The sequence below is a fragment of the Phoenix dactylifera genome, chromosome 6 (genome assembly GCF_009389715.1).
Source record: "Phoenix dactylifera cultivar Barhee BC4 chromosome 6, palm_55x_up_171113_PBpolish2nd_filt_p, whole genome shotgun sequence".
Classification (NCBI taxonomy): domain Eukaryota; kingdom Viridiplantae; phylum Streptophyta; class Magnoliopsida; order Arecales; family Arecaceae; genus Phoenix; species Phoenix dactylifera.
The window spans coordinates 11870417-11883648 of record NC_052397.1 but is presented as its reverse complement, the minus strand read 5'-3'; the positions used below and the strand labels follow the sequence as shown (position 1 = coordinate 11883648).

At 39.7% G+C, this 13232-nt stretch overlaps 1 pseudogene; it reads right to left on the bottom strand.

The window, feature by feature from the left end:
- Window positions 1-213: 213 nt before the first annotated feature.
- LOC120111192 lies at window positions 214-12875 on the bottom strand (annotated as a pseudogene).
- Window positions 12876-13232: the final 357 nt, after the last annotated feature.

Below are 13232 nucleotides of genomic sequence, written 5' to 3'. Positions count from 1 at the left end.
CTCATCCAAGGTTGCAAGATTAAGAGCCAAGCCAGCACTCGGTTCTGGCTTCAGCTCCTAAATTTCGACAGCCCTCAGGTCATGGCTCCAGGCAGGCAAACAGAGCAAGACCTCAGATGAGTGAGGACAGTGTCGAACGCAGGCTAAATGCTAAATTCCATAATATATGTAATTGAGTTCAACAACATCAGGTCCTTTGCTCAAAATCTGCAATTCTTTACAAAGAAATAGATTCATAGATATAAGAGCTATAGTTCTTCCATGTTTACGAAAGATAAGCCAACAAAGAAAATAACACAATAAATCACAGGTTCTGACTGCTGAGGATCATGCCTCAAAAATAGCCTTTTGCTTATTAAGTGGCTCCGCCTTTCTTACATTGCAAAACAAGCAAAAAAACAAAAAAAATAGTTTAGTTTGGCTGCTTTTATAAGCACCAATGGGTAAGGCAGCTGGAAGTGCGGGTTTATAAGAATTCACTAACATAAATTGAAGTAAGCATCTGATGTCTGGAAACATAAGCGCAGCTCTAGTGGCAGTGACTCCAAAAACATCACTTCTTCAACAGCATTGAACTGCACTGTGCCATAATCTTTGAAGCTCGAGTTATTGAATCCGTCATGTAGAAGTTCTCCACAGCAGTTACCAAATGGAGCTAAGCTCAACAGTTGGGTGGAACTCTGGCTTCCAGTGCTGCAGAAACTGTTGGTTGCTCCCTCTCATCCACATGCAGTAGATTGGGGGCCACCATTCCTTATGCGAGCCCTTACAGCATCGAGGGTATCATAAGGCAGCCGGACCCCCAGCCACCTCCGAAAGTGCTCGAATGATCTTCCAATCATCCCTTGCATCACCAACCGTGGGGACTGCTGGGACCGTCAACTGCGAGCAACCTTCGGTGTTCTCATATGTGGCTTCCTTCTCACTGAATGCCACAGAAGGGAAAATGACATTGGCTCGATAAACACTTTTGTCACCATGGTGCCCCTGATAAACAACAAATGCATCATCTGGAAGCTTTTCTAAGCTCACATCATCAGCTCCCATAAGATAGAGGAACTTTGCAGACTGTATGCTGCTGGTGGGATTGGATAGAAGGCCAAGGTCAAGAGCAGCGGCTTGAGCAGCATTGAGGAGTAGGACACTGAGGCCATTCCTGTCAGGTCTCGTGACTTTACCAAGCTTTGCTATGGTCTCAACAGCAGAAAAAATGGCATCTTTGTCCTTCCGTCCAAACAATCCAGCCCCAACAATAATGGCAGGGTTCTTTGCAGACAGGAGAGTCGAGCAGAAAGGATGACGGCCCTCAGCAATCTCAAGAAGGGTTTGGGGGCCTGTACCCAGATGCTGGTGGTCGTAATTGAAATCTGACTGGGGACCGATGTATGCCACCTTTGCTTGAGTCGCTCGAACTGTCTTCTGTATTCTAGCATTTACCATGGGAGCTTCTACTCTTGGCTGCCATTTAAACAAAAAAAAAAAAAAAAGTTAATTAATTTTTTCCATGAAAAATATTACATTTCACTGATTATGAGTTACAGAATAGGGTAATAATCACAACACAATATGAAAACTATAGACATCATAGTACAGAGTTCAGTGGGAAAGAACAATAGAAAGAAAAATAGAAACAAAAGAAATTAGAAACAGCATAAAATAGACATTCCAGCTTGATTAATCATGCGTGGCATACAATTCTAAGTCAATGCTAAGAGGCTATTATGGGCTTGGATGGTATTTTCAAGTGATTGCTTTAAAGGTCCTAGATTACTTGATTGGTAGTATATAAAAATAGCCACTGATAGAAAAGGTAATATAGAAAGATAATGAAAAATAGATTTCACGAACAACAGCAATGTATAAAAAGCAGCTATGGATCAGATATATGAATTAGACATCTGTATAAAAAAGGGCATGGATATAAATAGAATGGGAGAAGCAAATATATTTGGGTCCGACTAATACAAAGTGGACATATTTGGTAGACGGTTGGCTGATGTGTCTAGCACACCTTTCTTGCAAACCTATGCCTCTTAATTCAAGAGCAAAAGGATAAAATGCAAATCTAGATGTTCTGACATGGAATTCTGTTTGCAGGACGTGGCCTTGATCCACAAATATAACACTTTTTTAACCCTTCAAATTTCTTTCATGCATGTAGTATATAGCATGATTGCACTTAATTCTTCCATGAATCATGGTGTTAACTCTTTATGGATCATGAAGTTGTTATTATGTGAATAACAATATAGAATTCTAGTGATTCTTCCTTTCAATTTTTTCATAAAAACCCAAGGTTAAAACTGATTGTAAATGAAAGGACAAATAGATAGTAGCCCAGATAAGTAGTCCAAGGTTTCGATCAAATTTAGTTTCAGAGTCTTATTTGTTGATCAGAAATGGAACCTAAGCAATCACAATTTTACCTATCAGGATCTGTTTTTATTCTCAGGGAGATTTGGCGTGCCATATATTATCCAACTATGTTAAACAGATCATTGCTAGGGGGGTATAGTCCTCCATTCCTGCATAATTCATGTTAGCTGTCCATCTACAGGCTCATTATTCAGGGCATATTTGTTTCTTTAAGTTGAACAAAGTTTCAGGATCTATGATGTTCGTGCATAAAATGTGGTGAGAAATATGATAGGTGGTGCTTCCAGAATATCTATTGTGTGGCAACTAACTAATCAAAGTTTATGCTGCAACATGAAAACTTGTTTTTATCACTTTATCTGTGAGCTGGTTTTCCTAAGTATTCTTTTGTTGTGACACAAAATTTGCTTTACTTGCAGAATAAGCAATGATTTACTCTGATGTATTTACACCACAACATAAGCAACAAGACTTCTCAGCAGGGTGGCCTAGTGCACAAGGCTCCCGCCATTGTGGGACCTGGGGAGGATCAGATGCATACAACCTTACTCCCACATGTGCGAAGAGGCTGTTTCATATTTCGAAACCTGACACCTGGGTCGCCAATTGAGCCAACCTTACCACTGCACCAATGCTCACTCTCGTAAGTAGCAAGTCCTCTCAATATGATAAATACAACAAAATATGGTGCTAAAATTTTGATTTTTCAGCAGTATATTTCTGAAAAAACAATTGTGTGGTGATACCATTGTTAAAATCAGTAATTTTAACAATACATGCTTGTGTGAAGATATGGCATACGGCTATATCTTTAGCTCTACACAACTAAGCACAAAAATTGATTGTAAAATCAGATAGAACTGGCAGAAGGACAGATTAAACACCACATGGTCCAGTCTTCCTATATATTTTTTACCTGGTCATAGCAACCATGATTCAATTCTTAATAGTCAATATACTGCTACTAAAAATATCAATTATCAACCTGTTAGAGACTGCGTTTTCATTTTGTAGATCTCTTTGACAGTTAAAAGTTCACATAGCAGTGAGCTGCTTCCAATTAAGTTGTAATTTTCTATTAGCACATTTTTTTAAAATGAGCATGCTACACAGAAAGAACATGTTGAAACCAAAAAGTAAATCTCTGAATTTTTTCCACATATGGTCCAGAGATTTAGCATCATCTAAATTGGCTTTGATTAAAGTAGGATAAGCATAAATACATCTTGAAATGTCAGGATCTCTCTTTCTACATATAAGCTACATTAATTATTACATTTTTTAAAGTTATTAACATAAGGGCTACAATTGTCATCTCATATGCTCCTAGAAAGCAAGAACAGTTGAAAAGGACACAAAGGCATCCGATAAACAATTATAAATTCAGTATATTCTATTGACTTCTTTTCTCTTTTTTCTGCAGAGAAAAGGAACTCTATAATGTGGATCGAGGCCCCATTTCATTTTCCGCAGAGGACTTCTAATATATGGTCCAGGGTCCATTTAGCTAAAACACATCTTGAAAATTTATTGTTTCATGAAAAGAAAAAGTATGGTAGACTATAATGGCAACCAGTAACAATATGAAGAAAGGTGCAACGCCAGCGCGCAGAGAGAGAGAGAGAGAGAGAGAGAGAGGAGAGAGAGAGAGAGAGAGAGAGAGCTTTAGTCAAATGTACAAACCTGAGAACCAACCAAAGGAAACAATCTGCCTTTTCAAGACCAGCAATATTTGTGTTCAGAAGATAACCAGGGCGCAGGTCTGCTTGAGGAACTTAGCATTCCCTTCGCATAATATATTATCTGAACCCCATTTTGTTCAAGAAATCTTTCAGTGCCATCATTGATTCAGCATCAGAAAGCTGACCCAGCAATCCCAACAATTTCCTCAGGTTTAACTTGATGTGCAACCTCAGCAACCACGCAAGGGCATCATGCCAAGTAACTGACTTAAAATCGTCATCAGGCCACGAATCATAGGTCATTTAATCTTTGCCTCTTGAGGCCATCATAACAAAATCGTGTTTTGTCAGATATCCATTCCTCATTAATATCCTGCAAAACCACATATGGTTCACTGATAAACACCTTCGGTCAGATATTTTTTTCCAAATAAAGTATAACGTAGAAACCTGATAATAATAACATTATGATTGCCTAGTTTTAAGAGTTCCAGCATTTGGGATGAAGATGTACTACTACACTAGGTAAATTATAAGCTTTGAGAACAGGAGGTCATAATAATTTCACATTCAACACATAGAAGGTGGAAGAGGGGAAGGGGGGGTTGCTACCCTGATTTAGGAATGTCTTTTTAAATAACTATGGCAGAGTTTCCTTCAAAAAAACTTATCTCAAAACAAATAAATAAACTGTTTCGCATCAAAACCTCATTTAAGAGAACAGTGTCCTGTATATATATAAAGTTGCAGGGTTTCGCCGAACTAGTACCAAAGGGCATCACCGGCCAGCGATTGGTTCGACACGGTATGAATTCGTAGCTGTGCCGTTCTAGAGGCATACCAAGATAGGGAGAGTCGGGGATTGGAGAGAATTCAGAAATGACAAAACAAATATGGATCCCCTCTCCTGTTTCCTTTCGAAACAGGGGCGACCTAGGCCAACGAGATGAGGGCTTTCAAGCCCTCTCTCTTCCTCCATCCTCTCCTCTCCCCCCCTTCCCTCTCTCTTTTTCTCTCTCTCCTCTTCTCCCCCTCTGTTTCTGATGGACTGAACAACGTTTAGCACCGATGCGTCCGGTTCAGTACACCCTGAACCAGCCAGTCCGCATGGTTCAACAAACTTTAGGCATAAAGTTTTAACAACACACAAATGCCAAACTGCATATGATGACCAGATGGCGGCGTCATGCCAATGCCAACTTCCTGCAAGACCCTTCCATACTCATTGCGCTTGAGGAATATTTCTATTGTGCTCGCACACTGTGAAGCGCACATACAATATTTTTGCCATGTTAATGCAGAACCAAAAGGCAGCTTTTACATGAGGCAAGCAGTATTCTCAACTAGCAATCAAAATCTGAAACATAGTAAGCTTGTGTTAAGTTGCAAAAATGAAGAAAGACATATCTATTTTGAGTTGTTAGTGAGCCCAAGCTTCTCCTTGGACTGAAAGAACTAAAGGTATTGAACAAAAGGTATTTGACTTAAAAAGTCAGTTGGTCTAACTACCAAAAGGCTACTTCTGAGTTCTCTCTTCGGGATTATTTTTATGTACGTCCATCAACTATAGGGGACAACAAAGAATCAAGTTAGCTTGGCTTATTGTGAGCTCAAGACTGGAACTCAGATGTTGGGCTCATAACCTGAAAAACAAGCTTAAATCAGGCTTGGTTAAAAATAGCCTGAATCAGCTTATAGACTAGGCAAAATATAGGCTCACATCAATTTGTATTTTATCTAGATATGACAGATGCATACCCAGTGAGTTAAAACCTAGTATTTATTTTGTAACAACCTAGACATTTCATATGCCTAGAAACTAATATAAAATTGATTATATCCAATGGCATCACATTATGGAGGAGACTGATGTCTCAAGCTGGCTCTAGGCTAATGTTTCAAGAACCCTCTTCAACTAAAAAGTCCCCAACTTTAAGAAAATTTAGAGGGCTGCTCGCAGATTGCATAAGCAATCTCTTCCAATAATGCAGGTCTCTGCCTGCCAATTGGTTTTCTAGGTTTTAAGACAAGCCTGCCCTTGGTAACTAGAGACTTCAACTTAGGATATCACATCCACTCAGGAAGCTCATCTCCAGACCTGTTTCCTAAGTGTTTACGCATTCTAATTATTTTTTTAAGAGATCTACTTTCCTATACCCACACCTATCCATTACCACACTGTTCCAACTTCTCGTAACTAAAGGCCACTTGTGTCCAAAGTTGCCTTGGCCAAGAAATTGGAACCATTCTTACAGGATTGCTATCAAGTTGACCAGTAGTCTTGGTAAACCTTTTATCAATCCTTCTCAGCTAAAAGGAACGTTCTACAGGTGACCCTAAATTGGTGGTGGAAGGCCTGGGAAATGACAATACCAGCTCATTGGCTTCAGAACATATTTCATCCAGAATTGGGACCAAGTACGCTAAATCTTAGATGTACATTGCTGCACCCAGCCAAAAGCCAATATAATCCAAACCAAGTTGAACTTGAATCAAGGAAAATCTTCAAGAGTTGATGCAAGAAAATCACAACTCTTAGGATTTCAACTAAAACTCTAGTTGGGCAAAACTTTGCTCAGCTCAACTTGTTGACACTGCTAACTTAATGCTTCATAGTTCTTTAAGTTATCAATCTAAATGTATGTAGATATACACTAATCAGGCCATGGCTAGCTTGACACAGTCTCTAACAGTCAAATGGATCAGCTATAAAACTCAAGCCCCAGAACTAGCCAAAGATGTTATTGGGATAAATCTTGTCTGGCAGTAAACTGGTATTGCAATCAAAGTGAGCCAATCTTTTATCGGACTCCTGAATAGAGATATTTTTAAAACAAGCTTGAAGATGGTGCATTGTGGTGATGTCACTCAGCAGAGTTCTATGGCTGTTGCATCAACAAGACTCAGTGCTGGATTATGGAAACTAGTTCAGGAGGCTACAGCCAGTAGGTGGTGGCAGGATAAGGATAATGCTAACAACATCAGTAAGTGCATAAATATGTGGAATGCAGCCACCAAAGCTGTAAAAATTGTTTAGTGGGGGAACAATGATTTTCAGGCTACCAACATGATGTCAATGAACCCAAAGAGATGTCAAGATGTCACATCGCAACAATAATGAATCACATGCATGGAAGCTAACTAAGACATACACTCTTTCAGAGGCCAAGCCCTGCATACTTATGCTTCATACTACACAACAATTAAGCATGTGCCAAAATACGATGCAACCATAAATTTCATGGCAGCAGCTGCAACAACACAAATATAAGAGAACATAGATGTAAGAAATGCAATGCAAAGCATAAAACTTAGATTTTTATTATCTTATAGTTCAACCCTCAAAGGGAAATGCTTGAATGTTCTAGGTAAATAAACCATGTATTCATCTTAAAAAAACATGCATGCATATTTAAATCCCAAGAACCAGATAATCATTTCGGTAAAAATTAGATTTTTATTGGATGGCTTTCTGATTATTTAAGGAACTCATGGGGACCTAAATTCTATCTTTTTTTTTGAAAGTATTTCAGCTAATTAATACTTATTCTACTTAGAAAGTTTCTAGAAATATGTGGCAGTCATCGAAAAGGCTTGCACCGCAACCATTTCCTGGATACCAGCAAAATTCTACAACTTGAAATTGCACCCTGGAAAGAGAAGCATTGATCACGTAAATGATTATACAAAAAAGTGACTAACTAAATATCTCAATTCCCTGACAAGAAAACATATATTGCCATTAGAATGATGGCAAAGGAAAAAAACCTCATTCAGACGTGGAACGATGCGCGCATGACTTCAGGACCTCTACTATCAATTCTTATGTTTGACCCAACTGCATCTGTGACATCAATACTCTCTGTACCCTTTAACTCCCAGTTTCTAGCTTTGAAAGCAAAGGGTTTAGAAGTGAGAGCTCCCACTGGACATATATCTATCACATTTCCAGAGAGTTCACTTGTCATAAGTTTCTCTACATATGTCCCAATTTCCTCTCCACTACCACGACCTAGCATGCCAAGGTCCTGAACACCAGCTATCTCAGTAGCAAATCTCACACACCTGCCATAGGTAACGAAACTTTTGTTAATATTTCTTTATATCAAAAAAAAACTCGCTATCACATCCGAGTCTCAAAATGGAAGTAGTGACAAAAAGCAAACCCTTCACAAGTAACATATCTTGGTGTTTAAAATAGTAAAATGTCCTTGACAAATCAAAATAAATAAAAAATCAGCCCAGGGTACAGTTTATGACTAAACATATTTCGGTCAGAAAGATATACATTGTGGAAGAAAGAAAAAAAATTGAAAAGCACAGAGAAAATAACTGTGCATCCATCAGACACTTAGATAAAATTTACTAAAAGAAAAGAACTGCCTTACTTCTCATGCATGAAACAATAAATTGTTGAAATACAATCATAAAAACTAACTACATGGATATTTAGTGCAGCTAAATCTTCAAAAGCCACACTGACTAGCACATGGAAAAGAAAATCGAGGATTGGCAATCAGGAGTTGTAGAACTTCCTTGAAGGAAATATCAGATGAGGTAGACACAGCTAATAACCATTAGCAAATATCCTCTCCTTGATACATCCAATGTCGAAGGAAATCAAGCACCTTTTTAAAGCTTGCCTCTTGGAAATGTATGAATTGTGAACTGCACTAAGACTGTTAACAACAGTAAACATAATAGTTATTTATTTTTCATTTCAAAATTTCGGAGGTGGTAAGAAAAATATCTACTAGCAGCATGTGAAGCAGATCACAAACCTGATCAAAATAACTTCCCATGAGTACCTATTTGTATAATATGTACCATACCACAGGTTTTGGCGATGACATAGCAAATTGCGTCAAAGCTGGTCCATATTGATGTGCATCAGGCATGATCAAAAAATATATAAATATAAGGATGTTTGGCTTCGTTTTTTATTTTTTGTTTTCTACTTTCAAAAGTAAAATTATGGAAACTAGGACAAAAACAGACGTTTTGTTTTGCTATTTTTATTTTTTAAAAAAAAATTATTTTATATTTATAAAAATGAAAGTAAGAAATCCTTGCTTTCAAAATTCTTAAAGACAAGAAACTCATTTTTATATCACCACCCATACCACCACCGTCATCGCCATTACTGCCACCAACACTACTACTGCCATTGTCATCCTCCCAACTGTTGTTGCTGCCATCACTACACCATCGCTATCGTCGTTGCTGCCGCTGCCACTGCCATAACCATTTGCCACCATCATTGTCGCCACCATCACACCCACCCGCTGCCATTGTTGCCACCAGGCCCATATTGCTAGCATCGCCGCTGCCATATCACAACCTACCGTCATCGCTATCTCCTCTGCACCATGGCCACCATCATCGTCGCCTCTGCCACATCATTGTCCGCCCACCATCCACCACCAATGTCATTTCTACCACACCACCACTGCCATCATCGCCATCTCCACCTTTACTGCCTCCACCACTGCTACCATTGTCACTGCCTTTTATCGCACATGGTTGTTTTTTAAAGATAATTAACTATATCAAACATAATTATATTTTAACATCAGAAAAAACGCAACCAATTTTTTTTTTCTAATTTTGAAAATACAAAAAATGGAAGTTGATGCCAAATGACACCATAGAGTATCACTATTTCAATTCTCAATCAGTGTCCAAAACCCAATAACCTAGACCAAACTACTTTTAGAATGCAAATTATGGTTAGCATTTCAACCATGGTTCAATAGCAGTTCAACCAGAACCAATACCCTATACTATTAAAATATCTTCAACCTTACCTCTACCCATTTACCAATATGTCATCGACCCATTTACCAATATGTCCATCCACCTTTCCCTTCTCATCTCTAATTTCCCCATTCTCCTACCCCGACTTCATCCACCCTCAGTCCCGACCAACATGATCATATTCCGGCTACCCAAACTCTATCTCGACGTCAACTTCGACCTAAACCCCAGCAACTTAACCATTCTCAGAGTCCTGCACCTAGACCTCTGCCCAGCATGTACAACCTCCAACCTCACCCCTCAACAACCACTACCACCCCCTCTTCTTGAACCCTGCTCAAGCAGTGCAAACCGATCAATAACAAGGCAACGGTGGAGGCACCGCATCTCCATTGTGCTATAAGTTGAGGAGCCCCCAAATCTACCAGTCAAACCTTTCTGGCCCTGATTCTTCAGCCAAAAAAGAGAATAGATTAGGTTTTCCCATCTTCCTTTCCCTCCTATAAATTCCTTCAACCTCTTCTACTTGTGTTATAATGCTTTTCTTTCATTTTATATGACATAAGCTAGCTTTTGTTAGTTTGTTGCTCGGATTTCTTATCAAATGTGTAAGCACATGCCAATAGTATACTGTTTCAAGAAATTGTAATGTCTTTGATATAACCTAGGAATGCTAAATCTTCTAAGATAGGTTGAGAATCATGTTTAAGCGTTCAGAACATGTCCAAATGCAAGAAAGCAATTAAATGAATAGGGCTATACCTAATGCAGGACAACGGTTTATCTAGCACGTTTTAGGCTTGGTTCTGCATCTTTCAGCAACGACATGTAATGCATAATCATATTTCAAAGACCAAATATTTTAAATAGATTGAGCAAATCATGAAACATAGTGGCATTGGGCCCATAAACAAATAAAAGTACAAAACTCACCTTAACAAATATCAAGCAAGCACCAGTAAATAGAAGAGCAACCTAATAATCCCATGCTTATTTTGCATCGTATCATATCTAAAGATTAGGGTTCTAATTATACAAACTAGTGCAGCTCACCTAAGATGCTTATTTTACCCCTGGGCTAAGCTCAGAGTTTGAGTTTGTGTGCTCAACTTGAGCCTTGAAACATGCTGAATGTTCAAGGTCAAGTACCAAGCATCAGTCCATAACTCATATAAATTAGTTACATATATAGGTTATAAAATTTACCAAAAACAAAATCAACTTATAGATTTTAAAATTGTTTCCATGACTTTAAGAAAAACAGTGTTTTGAGGCTTTGGACTAACATTAATCTAGTGTTGATGGAAAACCATGCATTGAGCATGATAAGACCATAATAAGCTGTGGGAAAGGTTAGGTCAGCTCAATTCAAGGGCATCCCTAAATTCCTAATGGTAACAAAAGAAGGTTATACATAAGAATGCCAAACTCATATACCAGACCCAAAAGCACAAACCAATGAAAATGTTGTACGTATTAGATGACTATTGCAAAATTACATCAAGTTTAATAAGGGCTTTTTCCACTACTGCCTTTTTCCAATAATAATTTTTCATTCAAATGTAATTGTTCATAAGCAGCAGGTGGCTTTATACACTCCGAATAAGACCAAGTAGTAATTGGGTATGCTAGACTAATATGATTGTTATGATAAATATGTAAAAAAGGTAGTCGTTGCTGCATGTGAGTGAAGCGAAGCCTGCTGGTAGACAATGTTAAACTGCATGTGATGAGGAATATATGCCAAATTGTCTAAAGATGGCAAAAGACAAAAGGCCACATTTAGATGATTCAATGTCTCATGATGACCTAGCCTTGTTATATGATTGCTCAACTTAATATGAGGTCCCTCCAACATCATGTCTTCCTTAAAAGGGTCAAGATGAGCACCCTGGAGTGACATTTCACATTTTGAGGGAGGTCATACTCCATTCATCCCAGTAACTTAATCATATAATTTTCACTTTCTTACATTCAGTTTCTTGGATATTTTTCATCGCATGTCGTAGGCAATGTATACCATTTCCAATTCAAAACTGAGGAGAAAAACATCAAAAGCTGCCACCAAAAGGATAACCTTAAACTAGTAACACCTGTGAAAATTAGACTTTTGATAATCCATAAATCATTCCGGCCTCAATTATCAAGTCAGCAGTCTATGTGTGCCAAAATTTACAAGTCAAGGTCAGACCATCTCAAGGAACAATGAGAAAATGTAGTACCTTGTGCACTGGATGCATCGAGTCATCACCGTCTTTACCAAGGGGCCCAAGTTCTTATCAACAACCGACCTCTTCATCTCCGTGAACCGACCACGGTCGGATCCAAAGGCCATCGACTGGTCCTGAAGGTCGCACTCCCCTCCCTGATCACAGATCGGGCAATCCAGTGGATGGTTCGCCAGCAGGAACTCCATCACCCCTTCCCTCGCCTTCTTGGCCACCGGCGTGTTCGTCTTGATCTTCATCCCTGCCGTCCAAAACTATAAACGATTTCAACTCGAAAGAAAGATTTAGATCGAATGACCAAGAAAAATGAGATCTTTGTAGACCTGGAAGGGCCGGCATAGCACAGGAGGCGACGGGCTTGGGGGACTTCTCGACCTCGACGAGGCACATGCGGCAGTTGCCGGCGATCGCCAGACGGCTGTGGTAGCAGAAGCGGGGAATGTCGACCCCGGCGACCTCGCAGGCCTGGAGGACGGTCATGCCCTTGGGGACCTTGACCGGGTACCCATCCACGAAGACCTCGATGGCGTCGTCGGGGTTGGAAAAGTGGATCCGAGCACCGCCGACGGGTGTCCGCGGCGCCGGGGGCTCCTCCACCGCGGCGGCGGCGGAGGACTCGGGCTTCTGGAGATCGGGGGTGGAGGAGATCCATCGGATGGGGGTAGGGTTTGGGGGAGATGGAAACCTAGAGCGAGAGATGTGGGATTGGAGCAAGGGTTTGGAGCGCCGGAGAGCTCGGAGAACGAACCCCATCTCTCTCTTCTCCCACACACTCGGTGTATCCTCCGACTCTCACCGCGGCGAGGCGAAAGGACGGTGTGGAAGCGGAAGGACTCCAGGTCGGGTCCTCCGCCGGTGAGCTTACCCGCAGCATAAGTCGCTGGGGCCTGGGGGCGAAGCATTGATTTCACTCATACGCGAGATACGATTTTTTTTTTAACTATTTTTGAAATACAGTATAATAATACAATAAATTATAATAAATAAAAGTTTTAATGATGAAAATTTTCTTATATATTAAGTAATAAAATTTTAAATTATGGAGAAACTCTGATTGTTAGTACTAATTGTCACGCCCCGGATCCGGATCCGTGACACGGCCGTGCTATTGTCGACTATCGCCCACAGTAGCACGCAGCCTCATACAGGGGTAACAGGTAGCCAAAAAGGATTCATCCTTATATATATA